Consider the following 13,349-nt stretch of genomic DNA (forward strand, 5'->3'; position numbering starts at 1 on the left):
AACGTAGAACAACATAACAGATGGATACTCAGTTCTTGGTCTGAACCATTGTCCTCTCCCCTCTCCCCACAATTCCAGACCCCTCTCCCAACCCCCAGTCAGCTCTGTCAATGCATCTTCCTCCTAGTTGCTGATTTCTTCTGCTGCTTTTCCAGTATAGTCCTGCCTAGTATCATGATGTAGACAGACATGATTTAGGAGGTAATTTTAAATTACCATGACCTTTGTCTCTTAAAAGCCCCTTATACCCATCACCTGACTGAGTCTTCAATGCAGGTGTGCAACTCTCCTGAGTTAGTGGGCGTTATATTGTTGTTATTAGTAGTAGTATTTAGCATTTCTATAGCAATTTATGCTCTCAAATAGCTGCAAAGCAGCTTTTAAGAATTAGCAATTCCTAAGTGAATAGAAATACCTATATTTATATTTATAGTACCAAGCAAAAATATGCACAACAATTCCACTTGGTTACTAGGGTCAGACCTGGAAAGACCCAAATGTTTTCACAACTAAACCTTCTTCTCAGTAAGCATCCCCTTCTACCACCCCTGAAGAAACAGCCATTCTAGTATTATTCAGAAACAGAGAGACTAGGACAATCTATCAGTCAATCAACTGATCTCTCAATATTTGTTGAGCACTGACCACACATCAGGTACCATGCTAGGTGTGAATACATAATGGCTCTTCCCCTCTTTCACCCCTAGTTTTATCTAATTGACTTTTGGTTTACTCTCCTGTAGATTCCATTTGTGTTGCCTGTTGTATTGTCATTTGGTTTCTAGGTACTATATATTGGAAGAGTTCATATTACCCTTGCCCTGCTCAAAACTCACACTCTGTACTAGCCTTTTGGACCCTAGAAAATCTTCTAACTTAAAGAAGCAATAGTAACATTTTTAGGATCCCTCCCTTCTTTTCATGAAATCTCTCTTGCCTTAAAAACAAAACAAAACAAAACACCAGTATAATCTGGGGCAAAAATTTTCTACTGGGAACCAAAGGCAGACAGTGCTTATCGACCTCTTAATTATGGTATACAGAAGAAAAATCTTGACCAATGGACAGGCACTCAGAATGTGGTCAGAATCCATGTTCTACCATGACTGCTATTGCTACAGTATTATTTGTATGTGTGCTTTTTTGATGGTATTCGATTAAGCCAAATGCATGAACTGGAACTAATGCTTAATTGCAATGAGTTTCATTGATCCAATATGCTACGGTAAATAATGGCAGTTCCACACATGAGAAAAACAACAATAACCCTCAAAATCATATGCCATCATTAAAGAAAACATACACAATCATCATCTCAAGTACTATACATCTCTGCTGGGAATAATTTGATTTTGAATTGGAAACAGCCTGACTTTAAATAGACCATAGAAAACAGTGTCTCTCTCTAAGCCCTCAAACCTGGATTACTGGGACACTGAATTAGGGAATCTAAAGTAACAGATTCTCGTAATTAAATGAGACACTCAAGAGAAATACAATCAATTCCCTCATAAATCCTTGGAATAATAACACCTTTCTCTTTTCCATCTTTTAATTCTACATTAATATAACTTTCAGAGCTTGTGAGAATCCAATTTTAGGGAAAAGAGAAAAGGAACAAGGAAAGATTTATGCCATCTAAACCACTTAGGAAAGAAAAGGAGGACATTTTTCCTCAAGATTTCAGGTTTTTAAGTAATAGTATGTAAGTAGTTTTGATGCATATTTTCAGAGAACCACAGAAACCTCAAATCGGTAATACAGCCTTTCAGGGAAACGTCATGTGCAAATTTAGAAAACAAAAAGAAATAATTACTTACCCTGAAAATCCTTTCTGATTTCTGTAGACTATGGAGTTTAACACCTCAGCTCCTGCAGTCATTCACTACTGGCATATGAGCTCCGAAATGCCAAAGTTTGCCTTTGCTAGGACACTGAAACTGTGGAAGTGAAAAGAAAGGAAAATCACCCATTTTTATCTCTAAGGTGAAATCAGTAGTGTGCTGCTGCTCCAGCTTCCCCATCAGACCTTACTGCTTGTCTCAGAGCTGCTTTCAGATCCATGAGTTTCCCCTGGTGGCTTAGAGAGGGACCCTAAACCAATGGGCCAACTGATCTGTGTCTCTGTCCTTGGTGCTGAAAAGAGAGGTGGAGAAGGCAGAAGCAGGTTTGCTGTTTTCTCCCTCCCTCTCTTCTTTTTTCCCCCTGTTACTTATTCCTCTACAATATTTTGTTCATTTCTTTGTATTCAGGTTTTCTCCATACTCCAACCTTAATTTCTATTTAATAACTCCCTTTTTACTCAGTTTAATTTGCTTTACCAATTTTGGGGGAATTTCTGTAACATTGGCTTAGAAGAAGGACAAGATTGGTGAATTGATACTATGAGAAGCCAAGTTAAATTAAGGTAATTAAGTGGTTTAAAAAAGGATTAAATTAAAATGGAACTTTAAGGGAAAACATCTGGGGAAGGAAAGTTAAAACATATATTATAAAAATTAAGATGGGAAACCAAGACAGACAATACAATTGGAGATAACGATAAAATAAGCTTAATAATGTGAGAAAATATTAATGTTTATTTAGCAGCACTGTTCAATTTTTAGAGAACTTTAGATTTTGATGATTGATCCTTATAGGTCCCCTGTGACATATAAAAGTGGTATAATAGATCCTTCTTTAGAAATAGTTAAGGTGAGAGACAGCTTGGTGTCATGACAGCAAAAATTCACTTCAGAACCAGTGTTGGAGCTTAAGAATGCCCTTCCTTGACCTCCCATGAAGATGGAATTAGGACTATCTATTTTTTCTTTTTTTTTTAGAGATGATGGTGAATCTTCCCCTTTTTCCTTTAGCCAGTACTGGATGTATTTCTGAGCTACAGTGCAGATTCTGATGGGGAGGTGGGTCCTGGAATGGCTCCATAATGGAGACCTCTGCTGGTTAGTAAAGGGGCAGCATTAGCATGGTCCAAAGGGAGAGAACTATTTAGATTTCCCAAAGAGACTGTTAGTAGGTTAAGAGAAGTAGAGAAAGAGTTTAGTGGATTAGTGCTTAGGCTAAAATGAGCTTTTTATATGCACCAGGACTACCAATGGCTGCCTTGATGTTAACTGAAAGCCTCCCCCCACCCCTTCCATAGGGGAAGGAGAAAGGGGCCTTAAGTCCCTTATAATAGATGAAATTTCTAATATGTGAAAACAGGGATACTACAGGATAGTGTGTGAAAAGAATGAAGCAGTATTATAGTATCAGGCCCAATTTTTTATGTTTTCCCCTTTGTGTAACGGAAGGGAAGCATGTAATTTGGCCATTACACATGGGCTCTGGCCTCCTTGATGAAGGGTGTATGGGGTAAGAGGCCTCTGGTTGCTCCCTTGGACCCTGAGATGGTGGAGGATGGTGGGGATAGGCTGTATCAACAAAGACTAGTCACTGAGTCAGAAGGAACCTCCCACTCAGCAGGATTATGAAAAATAAATTTGGTCTCAGTCTCTCTTACTCTCTTTGAAGCATGTTACTTGGGCCTTAGGAAGTCTCTCCCTCAGACTTTTAGTGAGTGAACAGATTTGTCTCTCTACTCCTTTTCCCCCAAACCTGACAACAATGGTGACTGGACACACACGTCAGTGAAAATGTGTTTGTGGAGATGATCTCTGAGATCAATCCTCAAATCCCTGGCTACCTCTTATGTTCTGCTTTCTCATTCTTTCCCTAAGAATAGGTGATCCAGGGATGAGTGTTTCTATCTTTTGTGTCAGTCTGGTGAGTTTGAAAGGTTAGGATCTCCTGGATCCAGATGACTCATTGCCTTGCATGAGATGAGACCCACAATTCCTTGGAGGAGAAGATGATCATTTCCAAAAAGATTTGGCATATGAAAGGAGTGAGAAAGCCCAAAACATATCCTAGCTTTTGAGGAGATTGGGATTTATCAGTCTTACTAAAGGCACAGATCAGAAGTCAAAGTGAACTAGCTGTTAAGCAGTCCAGATAAGAAAGTAAAACAGAAGTGAGGGGTTACTGTATCAGGTTTTCAATATTTGTCAATGGGGTATAAGAGTTTGTTTACATGTTAAGCATTTCTGCTGTAATAGAAGAAGTAAATAACTGGTCAACATTTGATCTTCTTTGTTACATTACATAGATTTCTTGAAAGGGTCCTGTTAACCTCTTTGTGGGATATCCTAGACATGAGCTGTTTGAAAGTTTTACTTTAGAGATTTTCCCAGAGTTCTACTCAGGTATAAGGGTGGCATGTAATGAACCAGAAAATATGAAAAAAAATGTTCCCACTCTTAAGGAATCAGGCTTTTCCAAGATATGAAACATGCTCAGAACTGGCACCTGTTGGAGATAAAAGGGTGCCCCTTCTCTTGGGTTACAGGTCTTATAAATTGTTTAAACACTGAATACACAATACTCAGCTTTCTTTGTTTTATATTGTGTCTAGTGGTGACTTACCCATGTACCTGTATATAGATGACAGGAAACTAATAGTTCTCTTCAAGATGAAATCCTATTGTGCCTTTCTTTAGGTTAACTTTTCCCATGACTTTTCCACGCTATTCTTCTGAAGGGATCATAGATAGCTAGAGATGATTAGGGACTATTACTCTCATTTTGTAGATAGAAAACCAATGAAAATTAACTTGTCCAAGCTGATGTAATTGGGCGATGGTAGTGCTGAGCCTCAAACTCAGGCTTCCTGAGTTTCTGTACAAAGGTATCTGCAGTAGACTACGCTGATTCCTACTGTGGACATGTGTGGGCCTGAGTAAGAAGGTGTGCAAGAAAGTTTCCCCCCACCCCCTCCCTGCCTCTGACCCTGCTCTTTAGGTGAAGATCATCAATTCTTTCACCTTATCTGGCACTTAACCATCCACACTTATTGCCCTAAGGAAGATTTCTTCTCTTAGAAGAATGAGAACCTTATTTATGACTAGTACAGAATATTGTGAGATCTGCTCCTTGGGAAGAAGTCCAGGATATGTACAGAACAGAAATGTCTTGGCAAAAATAAAGAAGAGAAATACAGATTGTTTTCCTACCCTATTCCATCCAGGAACCAATTCCAATGGCACCACTGATAATGTCTCATGTGCCAGTCAACAAAACGTCACTAGGAAAGTTTATACCTCTTGAGTCTGGGGTGAGAGACCAAGAGCAAGCATCTTTGTTTTTTCTTAGGAACAAAATGTATTGGAAAAAGGACTAGATCTGGGGTAAAAGGATTTCAGTTTAATTACTATCTCTGTCACCAACTCCCTCTGTGACCTTGAAAAAATTTCTTGATCCTTCCAAGCCTTGGTTTCATCAGTAAAATGAGAGAACTAGGTCAGATGATTTCTAAATTCCTTGATGGTTCTAAATATTAGGATTCTATGAAGCTTTCTAATGAAGTTTTGTACTGGATCACTTTCTGTTGGTGTCTGAAATGCTAGATCAATGTAGCTATATTTTTCAGTGGCATACTACTATCAGATAATAGCTCTTGTCTCTTGAAGTAATGTTCTCTCTGACACAGTAATTTGAATGCTTTATGTTGTAAGCATTTGGAACCACTCCATTCCCCATTTGGTGTGTAGCCACTAAAGGAGTGAGTAGGCATACCAAGCCCAATTCAGTTTTGTTGACCCTTGTGTGACATATAGGCTTTGGGATTCATTCTCTTGACCCATACTTAACACTGATGGGTTGGGTGCCCAGAGCTTGACTGATTTTATCTCCCCTCTGGATTCTAGAGGTAACCTTGAGGGAAGAGATATGATTTTCTAGTTACTTATACAGCACCCATCTAATATGTTTTGTCTAATGTCAATCACTTTCGATATTAATTGAAAGTTTAACATAACTAGTTTTCTAATGTCAATCATCAAATACCATCTCCTTAATATTAATTGAACAGTTAATATCAATTAGTTTTTACAGAGGAATATTTCCTGAGTAAGGATAGCAAGACCTAAAGACCATTGCCTTCACCCAAACCAGGGTTCACTTTCTTAGACATTAAATTCCTCCTTGGAGACAGAAGACTCAAAATTAAAGTGGTAGCTACCAAACAATCCCTTTACCCCAAATTCACTTCTAGGGGTGGTATAGCCAATGAAAAAGTTGTTTCCTTGCTTATAGGACATTGCATTTCACTTGCTGAGCTGCTTTACTGCTGGGCTGGGACATGGGGCAAACTCCTCACAAGGCTTGGCTATTGTAGTTATCAGTAGAATTTTATAGACACAAGGGATTGTGTCTCCGGTGACTCTAAAAGCTCACAAGATTATAACTTGATCCATTCTTACTCTGATATTCAGTCAGCTAAGAGCAGAAAAAAATCAACACAGCAGAGACAGAACATCATGAATTCTTGCTACATGGTAGCAGGGTGAGGGAGAGGGTCCAAGTTTCTTTTCTACTCTAAGGCCCTTCTTCCTCCTCACTTTAAAGCTATCAGGGAAGAGAGAATTTTTCTGTTTCTTTGAGCCTTTTATATACATACTTTTTTGGTCCCAGATCCCAAATAGAGAGGTTTTCATGGTCATTCAGTAACCTAACAGGAAGCAGTCAGGATAGTTATGTTCTAAACTAGATAGGAAAAGGGCCCCTCCACCATACACTTCTCAAAGCAGGCTCACCAAGCCTCCATGTAGACTGGTAGTAGACAGAGCATACCGTATATTTTGAAGGAAAGGACCTTCACTGGCTAGTCCTCCACTTGCAAAGACCTGTGGGATACAAAACACTATCCATAAACATGCAAGTATTACCTCATCCTTTCTTCTGTTCTGCCCATGTTGTCTCAGTCCTTGGCCAGATCCAGATCCAGTTCTTCTTATAGGGTCCTTAGGGTGAAATTCTATCCTCATATTGCAACTTGTGATCAATCTGTGTGCTACTATATATATATATATATGTATGTATATATATGTATATATATATATGTGTATATATATATAATGTACTTAGACCTCCTTAAGTTAATTAAAGATTTAACTTACCAATAAACATGAAATTCTTAGGTAGCATATACTGTTTGTCTATTGTCCTTGTTAGTGAAAGCAGTTCTATAATATCTAGTTCTATAATACCAAACATAAACCATCAAAGGCAATATAGTTTTCTCACAGCTTCCCAGAGCCTATACTAACCTGACTCTGTATCTGGATCAATTTGTAGTGCTCTGTATGTAAGGTCATCTTTTCCTCAGCCTCTGCTGAAAAGCACTGTTTCCTGCATTGTGTCCCAGCAAACATGATGATCATTATTATATTCAACTGTATGGTTCTCAATCTCATCAGAGGTTCAGGTTTGTAGTGCATCATGTTGTAATACAGACCTCTGAAGGCAACTTGCCCAATGAAAAGTATAGAGCAGACAGTGTCTCAGAAGACAAAGTTGTTTGCCACTTTCCAACCTTTCCCCTCCTGGCAGGCAACCTTTTGGTCTTGCAAACTAGAGCTGCCTGATGCAGTAAAGGTTGTGGTTTTACTCACAGTCTCCTGCTCCTACAGAACATTGTGGTGGAAGAAGAGGAATCCATTTCATTTGTTATATAGTGTCCATCATTTAACCCCCAGCAAGACTGTGGTGGTAAGTATTTAACTACCAACTCTCCCCAAAGCAGGAAACTTTTAAGTTTAATTTGCATTATTAATATTTTTTCCATTACTTTTTTTGAGTTAGTCTATTTTTTAAGGTGTTATTTTCTTCAGTGTATTTTTGGGTCTCCTTTAGCAGGCTGTTGATTTGCTTTTCATGATTTTCTTGCATCATTCTCATTTCTCTTCCCAGTTTTTCCTCCACTTCTCTTACTTGATTTTCAAAATCCTTCTTGAGCTCCTCCATGGCATGTAACCGATTCTTATTTTTCTTGGAGGCTTTTGATGCAGGAGTTATGACTTCATTGTCTTCCTCCTACTCCATGCCTTGATCTTTTTTTGTCCCCCAGAAAAGGATTCTATGTTCTGTTTGTGCTTCCTCGGCTTGCTCATGTTGCCAGTCAATTACTTGACTTTTGAGCTCTTTGCCAGGATAGAGCTCTGCTTCCAGAATGGAGAGAGAGCTTTGTCCCAAATTGCTGGGGTTTTCACAGCTGCTGGAGCTATTAGGAGGGTGCCCTCTTGACAGCCCCCATAAGCTCTGGCTCACTGGCCACACACACCAGGATCACCACCCAAGAACACAATCCAGATCCAAGCAGGTTAAAGCAAGAGCTATTACCCTCTGAAAGGTCGCTTGGTCCCCCTACAATCTGTAGGCCAGGAGCTCCTCAGGCAGCCATGGGGTGGTGGCCACACAGCTGCTTCACCTCTGCCACTTCTTGCAGGGGGGTAGGAGTCAGACCACATTCTTCCATCATCTCCTGTTCCAACAGAGTTCCCTACTGACCTTTTACTATCTTTGGCATTTATAGGTTGAGGAGTCTGGAAACAGCCACAGCTGCTGGTGATTCATTCTCCTGAAGTCTGTTCCGGCCGCTGCTGGTGGGGGTTCGGCTCCCAGTGTGCTGTGATAGGCCTTTCCTGTTGGCCTGTCAGACTTCCTTCAGCAAGAGATTTGTTTCTTGCTGTCATTTGGTGGGTTGTGTAGCTCTTAAGTTTGTTTAGAGTCATTTTTTCACATGTATTGGAAGTGATTGGAGCTGGAGCCCACGCCAAGTTTGTGCTTCTACTCTGCCATCTTGGCTCCTCCCCCTCTTCTAAACTTTTTTTAAGTCTAGACAATCAACAAAACAATAAATCAAGTTCTGATAATGGGCTTTTCTTTCCAGCCAGTATAAGATGGCTGTAGCATACTCTGGGTAGGTACTTTCACACATGAGGAAAGTGGAAGCAAAACATACCAGGGCAGAGAGGGAGACAGTGGTTCAACCAATCAACCCAACAAACTCTCTAGTCCCTGCCATCTTCTTCTGAGTCCCACCTGTTTTTTTTTCTAAAAAAAAAAGACAAGAAGACAAAGTAATTGGGGAATGGGAGAGAGAAAAGAAGTAGGATTTATTAGGACTAGAGCTAGAACATTCTCTCTTATTCTCCAGCAAGCCTGAGCTCCCACTCCTAGATCAATGCTCTCTCCACACTTTTCCTTCTCCTCATCAGCAACCTTCCCACCCTATAGATACCTCCTTCCTGAGATCTGCTTTCCTATGACTCCCTAGGCCAGATCATCATTTCATGAGGGGCCCTAGACATGCTCATTTCAATCCAGGTTCAACTTACTCTCCAGATTTCATTTTCCTGTCAGCAAATTCTCCACCTTGAAGATGTCTCTATTTAAGGGCTAGTCACCTGATTGGTGAATCTCTGGCCTGGTCTACTAATTCATGAGGGACCCAACCATTCTCATTTCACTCCCAGCTCAACTCATTCTTTGAATTGATGGATCTCCTCACCAGTATTCCTTGCCCCCTTCCCAGGGAGCCTCACTTTTCCTCTCTGCCTCCCTTCCCTTTCCTTTTCCCCTTCATATATTGTTTTTGATCACAATGGAATGTCAGCTCCATGAGGTCAGGGACTTATCTTATTTGCTTCTATTTGTACCCCTAGAATTTAGTATCACAACTGGCACAGATTAAGTACTTAATTGATGTGCCCACTCTTGATCTCTCTTCCTCCTCCTCCTCCTCTCTCTCTCCCTCCCTTCTTTATTCCCTCTCTTTTTTTCTCTCTCACTCCCTCCCCATCTGTCTTTTCTATCTATACCGCTCTTTTCTCATTCATTTTCTCTTTCTTCCTTTTATATTTTTCTTCTCCTTCCCTCATTCCTCTCTTTTCTTTAATCTACTGATTTATTCCTCCCCAAAATACACTTTAAAAGAGTGTAGTGGGTAAGATAGGGTTTGATCCCTAGTATCCAACAAGTGGTCTGTTGACCAAATGCAACTTTCCTGCCTCAGAGATGATGTCTGCCTAACATTACCTGTCAACACTTTTCCATCATTTGTCTGTTTTAACCTAGTAACATCCATGAACTAGTAAGCCAATGGGGTCGAACCACCTGGATTTTTTACATAGCCACAATATGGAATATTTGATTCCTCCTGTATCTGTGAAAATATATTCTTTTTCTTGAAACTGCTGCAGATGAAGCTGAGATCCACCATCTGGGGTGTAAACCTGGAGTCAGAATTGAGATATTCCCTGATGTACCCCACAGTTGTGCTAAATATCTATTTCTATTGAATTGATCAAAATTGATCCGTGACAGTGAATTCACTTTTTTATGAATAATGTTGTGCATGTTGATTTTGAGACTGGCTTTGTATTACAGCTTTTTAAAAATTCCATATTTTTAATAGACAACAGCTTATATATATATAGCACCATTCTTATCAATAAAATATTCATATAGCCCACACACATAGAGATTTTAAAAAATCATTCAGCTCTCTATTGAAAGGAAACAAACAAAACTAGAAGCCCCTGGAATAATGATGCTTTCACTTTTTTAGATTCAATCATAGGGCTGGAAGAGATTAGAAAAATCACCTAGTTCAGCCATTATAGATTAGACCAAAAGGGTGTGGTCAAAGGGTGTGGTATTCAATTCTATATTCTGATTTTAATTGGAGGTAACTGTTTTTAATGATTTATTGTCTTCATTCAGATCATAAGATCTAATGCTTTCCTATGACTCCCTAGGCCAGATCATCATTTCATGAGGGGCCCTAGACATGCTCATTTCAATCCAGGTTCAATTTACTCTCTAGATTTCATTTTCTTGTCAGCATTTTCTCCACCTTGAAGATGTCTCTACTTAAGGGCTGATTGGTGAGTCTTGGGTGGTCAGAGACTTACACTTGCTTACACTTGCAAATGGTGTCACTAGATTCTGAAATAAATCTTATATTTTATATTATGCATTATGACCAGTAGTTTACTATTAATATTATCTTATTAATAATATCTTTGTTTCTAACACTTACTAGGAGAGAAAGGAGATGTGATCAAAAGCCAGAGTTAATGGGGGAATTGTATTGGAAAGTGGACACATGGGAAAATATAAATGAACAGGCAGGAAGAATCTGTCTTGGGTTCCAGAGCCGTATTGTGGTTGCTCTGCTCCTCTCCTCTAAGGCAGAATTACGTCACCCTATCTAGATTTGGAAGGAGCCTCGGTACACATCTAGTCCAATAAAGATGCAAAGGAAAAAAAAAAGGAATCCTTCTCCAATATACATGACAAGTGGTCATCCAGCCTTTTTTGGAGGACCTCCAGTAAAGAGGAACCCATTTCCTCCCCAGAGACTATTCCACTTTTAGCTAGCTGTAATCGTTAGCTTTGTCAGTGTATAAAGCCTAGATTTGCCCTTTTGCAACTTCTCTCAGGGACCAAATAGAACAAATCTAACCCCTCTTTCACCTGGTCATGTAACCTGAAGACAGCTTTCTTCTCCAGGGTAAACATTCATGATTGTCACATGACCTGAACTCAAGCACAGTGAAAAGATCCCTGGCCGTGGAGTGGGATGACCTGGATTCACCTCTTTCCTTTAGATGCTTATTACCCGTGAGATCTTGGGCAAATCACTTAACCTCCCTTGTTTCTGTTTCCTTATCTGGAAAATTAGGGAGTTGGACTAGCTGGACTCTGAGGCCGTCCCCAGTTCTAATTATTTTTTTGCTTTTTTTTTGTAGGGGGGAAGGTAGGGCAATTGGGGTTAAGTGACTTGTCCAAGGTCACACGGCTAGTTTTTTTGTATGTGTCTGAGGCTGGATTTGAACTCAGTTCCTCCTGACTCCAGGACTGGTGCTCTATTCACTGCACCACCTAGCTGCCCCTAATTTTTTAAATTTATTTTCCTCCCCAGTTCTAGATCTATGATCCTATGAACTGTTCTGATTATTCTTCTCAGAGCTTTATGTGCCCTTATCCTACTTGAACCATGGTGTCCAGAACCGTATACAATGCTCTAGATAGAGTATCACCGGGGCAAGATGAAGCAGGATTATCTCCTGCTTATTCACGGAGGCTGGGTATCTCTAAATGTGGTCCAAGATTACATGAACTTTTCTGATTTCTGACTCCTACTGACTTATTTTGATTACTGACTCATATTGAACTTGCAGAGCACTAAAATCAGTAAGATTGGTGTATCTATAGGGTGTCAAGCCACGGCTAAGTTTGAAGTATATTCACTGATTGAGAAAGGGTAATGTTCTTAACATTTTGTGTGTGTGTGTGTGTGTGTGTGTGTGTGTGTGTTATGGATCCCTTTGTCAATCTGGTGAAGCATATGGACCACTTCTCAGAATAATGGTTTTAAATGCATGATAAAATATATAGAAATTCCAAAGAAGACCAGAGGTAGGTGAAAATCGAGGGGAAAAATTTTTTTTCCCACTGAAGTTCATACATTCCCTAAAAACTATCCATGATAAATCTCAAGTTAAGAACTCCTGGTTAAGAGGTTGATGGCATTACACCCAAGAACTATCTGTGTTTCAAAGGAAATCCGGATGGAAATAGGCAATTATCTTTGTTGTCGTTTGTGATTTGATTAGTCAATAGGACAACTCACCTGAGTAGTTGCAATTAATAATGATTTGATCCTTCCCTGGCCTTGTCACATACAGGAGCTTCAACTGACTTATCAGATCTTATGAGATTCTTAGCATTCATAATGTCTATCTGAAATGGGCTTTGTGGGTTATAGCCTTTAGTTTTCTGAAACACAATTCTCTCTCTTTGGGTAGGGTACATAAAATGATAATACTTATCATTTTAATAGTGATTTATGGTTTACAAAGTACTTTATAAATATCTGATTTTATCCTCATACCCATACATATAAGGGAGGGGCTATTATCCCATTTTACATATGAGGAAACTGAGGCAGACAGAGGTTAAATGACTTGTCCATAGTCACACAGCTAGTAAGTGCCTGAGGATGGATTTGAACTCACATCTTCCTAACTCCGGGTCCAGTGCTCTATCACTATCCCACCTCTATAGTGAGAACTTTGTACTTTAATGATCAGAGAATCTAAGAACTTGAAAGAACCTCAGAGGCCATCTAGTCCAGCAAATACCTGCATAAGTGTTATCTAGGCATTGCTCAAAATCTTCCAGCAAATGGGAATCCACTATCTCATGAGATAGCACACTCTACTTTCAGATAACTGAAATTTTTAGAAAGTTTGTCCTATCAAATCTTTTAAAAATTAAAAAAATTAACATTTATTTTCTTTCCCTTCCACTACCTTTGCTGTCTCAATTGAAAATAATAAAAGGAAAGCCCTCCTAACAGATATTGTTGTTTAGTCATTTTTCAGTTATGCCCAACTCTTCATGACCCCACTTGGGGTTTTCTTGGCAAAGGTATTGGAGTGGTTTGACATTTCCATCTCCAG

Source organism: Petaurus breviceps, unplaced genomic scaffold, assembly GCF_028583685.1.
Source record: "Petaurus breviceps papuanus isolate PSGF00001 unplaced genomic scaffold, PetGlider_PUasm1.0 90792, whole genome shotgun sequence".
NCBI lineage: Eukaryota > Metazoa > Chordata > Mammalia > Diprotodontia > Petauridae > Petaurus > Petaurus breviceps.